The sequence below is a fragment of the Solanum stenotomum genome, chromosome 4 (assembly GCF_019186545.1).
Source record: "Solanum stenotomum isolate F172 chromosome 4, ASM1918654v1, whole genome shotgun sequence".
NCBI classification, from domain to species: domain Eukaryota; kingdom Viridiplantae; phylum Streptophyta; class Magnoliopsida; order Solanales; family Solanaceae; genus Solanum; species Solanum stenotomum.
The window spans coordinates 19,507,413-19,514,327 of NC_064285.1; positions in this window are offsets into that span (position 1 = coordinate 19,507,413).

The window sequence follows — 6,915 nt, forward strand, 5'->3', positions numbered from 1 at the left end:
GAGGATCCCTTGTATAGATTTTGTCGGGGTAGTATAATGGATATAGTAGAGCTTGTTGGGGTTACAAAGTGCAAGAAAAATGTTGCTAATGAATTGTTAGCATTGAATGATGCTTTATGTTTGTTCATGAGGATGTAGTTGTTGATTTATCCCACAAGTTAGAATTGAGTATGGGATCAGTTGATTCTACAGCGTTAGCACGGATGAGCATTATGAATAATTTGCTGAGTATATGTGTTTGGTGAGGGCATGGTTGCAACAACCTTTCAACTCTAAAAGTGGTAAAACAGTGTATGAGAGAGTACATTAAAAGCTTGCATCATATTTTGTCTAACTTGCATATCATTTTATATGATTTGCTAGATAAAGCAGAGTGACACCTAAGGAAATTGGAAGATAAGTTGTTGATTAATTAACGCAGGTTTATCGTATCATGGTGGTTTCAGTATTTGTAATATTGAAAGAGTTAAATAGCATTTCTAAGTTTTTTAACAACTCAGAGGTCTTTTGGCAGAAGTTGATCAACAAAAACTTTAACTGTGCTTTCTAATCGGGATATATTCAGAGAGTTTTGATGATTATCGCTAGATCATTGAGAATAAGGAGGTAACAAATTTCAAAGTATGGAGACATTTCACAATGAGGATGCGTGAAGAAGCTAGAGGTGGAAACAAGGAGGAGTCATACAAATAAGGATCCTTTGAATAAACTGTTGATAAGGATCCTGCATTGCTGCGAGGCGATCTGTTATTGCAATTCAAACATGAAGAAGTTGTTGGGCCTGGAGTATTAGTTCTTCTTAACTCAAAAAACTGAAAATAAAGGTATTAACATCAGTTTATAGCATAAATTCGGCATCTGAGGACACTAAAACTATCAAAACAAAGCCCTAAATGAGTCCAAATCTCAGACTCATCAACACCCCCAACTTAAATGTTTGCTTGTCCTCAAGTAAAACTCAAGAGCAGCAATTCAATAAGGATGTTTCAAATAGTGTTGCATAAGACTCAATATGAATGCACACAACAAGGTTCAAAATACTCATACAATGATCAGTTGTGCAATCAAAGATTCAAATTGTGATTCACCATTATCAAAGATGCTCAAGTTCACAATACGTGCTTCAAATGCAAGTTAAAGTTCAACAAAGATACTCAAATGCCCTCACAACAAAGATGACTCCATATTCACACAAAAGTCTTCAACAATTTAAAGTTATGTAATCACATAAAACTCTCACACTCACAAAGATGAACATATGAATGACTTCACTCATGTGCTTGCCTTTATTTTCCAATCAACATTCGTTTCAGCTCACTCAATATAACAAAGGACTTTTTAAGGCTTGTAACGGGGTTGAGTGTAAAGGTATGGTCATTACGGATTAGCGGCTTCTACCTTCATGAAGTATGGTCTGAACATCACTTTCCTCCTTTTATTTAACATTTCAAATATGCTCATAATCCACCCCATTTTTCAACTTCATATGAACTATCGGATACCCCATTTCTTCTACAATTTACACTACTTTATTTCACATCTTTTTCGATCTTTTTCTTTTATTTTATCTTTTTCATTTCCTTTTCTCTTTTCTTTTTTTTTACATGGAGCGGTCCCATGTTTTTCAAAGCCATCACACGGGGGGATTTTTCACACTTCTTGAGTTTCCTTCTCTTTTCACCATACCTCCAACTTAGGCTTTTGGCCTTAGTTGGCTATTCAAACAAACCATACTTCATAAAAGTTATGGGTGAATGGATAAAGAGAGGTCATAATCGATCAAGTTTCTTCCAAGAAAAGGGTAAGCCTCAAACGGGGCCAAGCAAGGTTCACACATCTGACAAGGTTGGCCACAAAAGAGGTATATTGTCAACTTGGTTCACTCTTCAAAATTCTTGCCAAATATCATTTCAAAGTGTTTGCATCACTCAATCAACCGGACCAACGGGGCAAATTCTAGGTGTCATCACACACAATGTTCAAAGTAATCTCATCAGACAAGGCATCGGTACCAATATCAAACAAGACTCCACACGTTCTAACTAGCGTGCAATGTTCATCACAAGACACTCATTCAACAACTAGCTAGTCACAACGAGACGCTAAAAGTTCACATATTGTTTATGCAACTTCATTTGCCTCATCGTAGCCGTACATTCATTTGGTTTAATTAAGAGCACTATTCGAGTCATCGGTATTGATCACAACCAGCACTCAAATTTGCACAAGAACAGCCACAACCACACGCAAAAGAAGTGGCCAAATTTTAAAATTAGGCTCAAAACCATTTTCATTCAAAACAATGGGCCACAAGATAAGACATCCACAATATCAAGATCAAGGCATATATATATATACATATCAACAAAATAAGCCCAATATTCACAAAACAAAATTAATATCACAAGAGGTAGGTATGGAAATACCTCACCCCACCCAATAAAAATAAGCAGTTATCCTCCAAAGCAACTAAAACAAAATATTCACTCAAGCAACTGAGACGGAGGTAAAAATCATCCTACCAGTCTAAGCCTGGGTGACATCTGCATCTCAGTCACTCCGTCTGTCAGGGCATCAGTGCCCGGGGTCACACTTTGAGGTTGGGTATCAATGTCCGTTGTCTCATCATCATAAACTCCACTAGAGCTCACCATAGAAGTATCTCTCAAAGTGGCGTGTCTAGCTATCTCGAACATGACACCATCTAAGTTAGTCAGGTCATCATAAGCAGCTGCATCTCGCACCTCAAGTTGCTCTTATTGTTTCAGTCTCAAACTAAATAGCAACAACATCATCCATAGTATCATCTCCGGTGGTAGTAGGAAGAACATCCGCACAGAAGGGAACATCTGCACTCGGGTCATCTGGGGTCTCCAACGTCCCAAATAGCGAAGTGAAGTCTGTGGACTTCAGATGGTCTGCATCCTTTCTAAGCTCAGAAACATTAGCTTTCAAAGTCGTCACTGCATCAGTAACACCATGCCCTCTCTCACAAACCTCTACTCTCATTGTGAGGACATCAATAGAAGCCCTGAGAGGCGTCAATGCAGCAATAATAGCTCTCTCAATCATCGAAGGAACCTCGACCTCTAGCCGAGAAGCCTGCACATCGATAGATTGGGCTAGGTGCCCCATCTTGAGAAGCATGGCTGGGGTGATCGAAGTCATGGAGGCAGTAGTACCAGCAACAGATCTTGGGTGCTGGGAAGCAACAGCAGAACATGGGGCCTTAGAAGGAGTGGGACTGGAAGTTCCTGAAGACCCGGAGGCCAGAGTAGGCATGGCTACCTCTACAAGTATTGTATCTATATCTACCTCCGGGGATGTATCCACTGGAGCTGCCCTCCTCCTATCAGCCTCGTCCTGTGTGTGCTCGGCCTCTATGCGCCAAATGTCAGTGGCAGATATGGGTTAACCTCAATATCCCTCTTCTCATCAAGAGAAACTCCTCCCCGACGACACAAATCTATGATCAGTATTGGAAAGGGAAGGGACGTCTAGAACTTCTTGGCCCTCATGGCCATCTCCTGCTCGATAATCAATCCCATATTCAGCCACATCCTAGCTATGATAAACCAGAGACAGGCCACCTTTGGGTGGCGGAGAATGGACTCGTTCTACGATGGCATGACTATGCTTTTAATAAATCCAAACCAGTATCGAGCCGCTATGATTAGGTCATTTTTCTCAATAGGAGCTCCGGCCTCAATCCACCTCGGGGTGGTGTCAGAAATAAGGGGGGCTAGCCAACCCTTTAGGTCATCCAGAGTCTTTGTAGTAGTCATACTCTGGTGCTCGTGTATGAAATCTATAGCCATCTCAAGTTCAACATTGATATCACCGTTGCTACATCTAACCTTTCACCCTCGAACCATCACAAACTCCACTGGCCTGAAGGCACTAGCCTTATTTTTTCCCTGAGGTACTAGATCACTATATGCTGAGTACAATTCTCAGATCCAGGTGGGAATGTATGGGCCACGATGCCTGGTGAGTATCTCGAATATGTGGAACCGGAGAGTGTCCCACACATCTGGATGTCTGTCCACTACACCATCTGTGGACAATCTCTTTTCTTCCAAGATGGTCCTTAATCCCTGGCCTTTAGCCGGTTGAGTAACCGGGGAGAAGGACCATGAACTGGTGGTGTTGGGACCACCGTCTGTGCTGGAGTAGGCACTGAATCTGAAGTAGGAAGGGTCGGCTCCGAAATCCTACCCGGATCCTGACGAGCTTTGGAACCAAGCTCTGCTTACCGGGCCTATAACAACTAATTATCCTCAGGCTCAGAGAATAAACTTGTGAATCAAATTACTCCCCCTCACTGCCGGAGTTGTACTCCAGTGTCTCAGTTATGAGCGCTTTACCCTTTCATTTGCCTCCCTTTGGAGGTAACTTCTTGCCTTTTCTGTGTAAAGCAATTGTTTTCTCATTTATCACGATCATTCATGCCCACTTTCGTGGCGGCATGCAACTATCATTCAAGTTTGGTCTAGCCATTCCTGCAAACCACATAGAAAAATGTTTGAAAAAACTCAAGAAAAATGCAAAAATTTAGTTGCAGAAAGACTTGTTGAACCAGTCGACACGCTATCGAGTCACTTAGGCGATCCATATTGGGCTCGCCCAAACTACCAGTGTGAAAAATTGCAAAACTCAAGACAGGTCGATGATGTTCAGGGCCACTCATCGAATAACCAACACTAATCAGCAAGCTCGAAGTAGCCCGCCGAAAGTTACAGTGTATTTTAAGGGTTAGGGGCGCAGAAAGTGTGATCAAGAAGGCCTTTCGGCGAGTCGCCCAATGAACTCAGCGAGCTCATGCATCTCGCTAAAAGTTACAGAACAAACTCAACCATAATTTGAAATTAAAGGCGATCTTTGGGGGACTTTGGCGAACCGCCGAACCACTCGGCGAGCACGACGTAGCTCGCCAAATGGCCCAAGTTGCCAGTTTTGAACCCTAAGCTCAAAATCAAGCCCGCAGCCCCCAAATTCAAAATAAAACACAAACACCATTCAATTAAAGTCAGACCCATACGACCCATTCCCTCGAGGTACTCAGACTTCCCCCGATTTGGCTAAAATTGGTCATTTGACGACTTATGCCCTTAAGAATGACGTCAAACGTTTCATCATTCGGCAAATTATAATTTGGGGTTACTTAGACTTCACCCCACTAGAATCAACACATATAAACTGCAACCCAACAATTTAACTCGATTTTTCAAGCAAGAGCACGTGTATCGATCAATTTAAAGCATTTAGGCAATCTAACACATTAAACACGATTATACCAATCACCTAACATAAAACAACTAATTTACCTATTGCATTTGATTTCAACCAAAAAATTAAAGTAAGGGGTTCGAAAAACCAACTTTAATGCCAAATTTCAAATTTGAATAGTTAGACGGCAAAGTTCCTCATTTTCGAGCACAATTTCACACAAAAATGCCTGTAAAAGCAATAAAATATGGAAAATCATATGTTGGGTGAGAGGGTACGAGAGTTAAAAATGAGAGCAAATGAAGGATTTTGAAATTTTAAATCATTTGGAATTCCAAATCATTTAGTTCGCGGCACCTTTGGCGGAGTAAGTTGTGCTCGCCGACCCACTCGTCGATTTGTGGAGTGGTGTTTCACCTCGTCGAGTTTTATAGGACTCCCAGCAATTTGAAGGTTCAAACGATGGACAAAATAGTGCTCACCGACCTGTGCGGGGAGTCACTGATAAACATTTACCCTGCCGTGTTTTACAGTGTTCCCCTTCAAGCTTTGTGGTTCCAACTGCGGTCCAAGTCGGGCTCGTCGACCTATTCGGCGGGTCACCAACTGGACTTTGGCTCGCCAAACTACCCATATTACAACACTTTTCACTTTTCAACCTGCACAATCAACACTCATTATTCAATATCAAAAACTAAAGCATTATAAACTTGGGTGGCCTCCCAAGAAGTACCTTACTTAGTGGTACAACGAAAGTACCCACGTATGGATCATTCTTCGGGTTTGCAAAGGTATCACTTGGTAGGGCCCCTTTTGGCCTTGGATTCAAATGAGAAGAAATTTTACCCATTTGCATCTCCAACTGGTTGAATGACACGAAATGAGAGGTGACCGTTTGATTAAGTGTAGAGACATTGTTGAGAATGCGTGAGAGCATGTCTTCCATACGGACATTTTTAGATTCCTTGGGCTTTTTATCGCTCATGGGGTGGGACGTACCTGTAGTTATCACCCTCTTTTCCCTTCCAAGTGGCGTTACGATCACACCATTCTCGGTCACGGTCTCTCCATCCTTCATCTCTATTTCAGCCAGGGTTTCCCTCGACCTTGGATAGTTTTGCCGATATCCACCTCCTTGATTAGCTAGGAAGTTCACTTCCTCATTGTAAAGTGCTTCAAAGTGAGCTTCGTTAGGATTTACTCCACCAACACTAATAACATTTACACTCTTTGCACCACAATCCATCACATTTTTTGCCAAGATATCCAGTTGGGTCATTATTTTGGCCCTGTTTTGGTCTCTCTCCTGATTCTTTTCGATATGTTCTTTTGTCACTCTAAAAGTGAGAGGAGACACTTGGTCCTCACGAGTATACCATGCTCTGTTTATCTTGGTAATGCCATCAACAAGTTACAATGCTACTTCATAGGGTTTTTACATTATACCACCGGGAAAAACTTGATTAACAACTCCTTTGTTAACCAAGTCAAGGCTCCTATAGAAGTACTGCTACAATTTGTGATTCGACAACCCGTGGGTTGGACATTGAAGTACTAATTTCATAACCCTCAGCCATGTCTCATGGATAGGTTCACCTTCAAAGCGCATGAAACCTTGCATACTATCCCTAAGGGTCGTCATCCTTGACGGGGGAAAGAATCTCATATGGAATGCTGTAGTAAGCT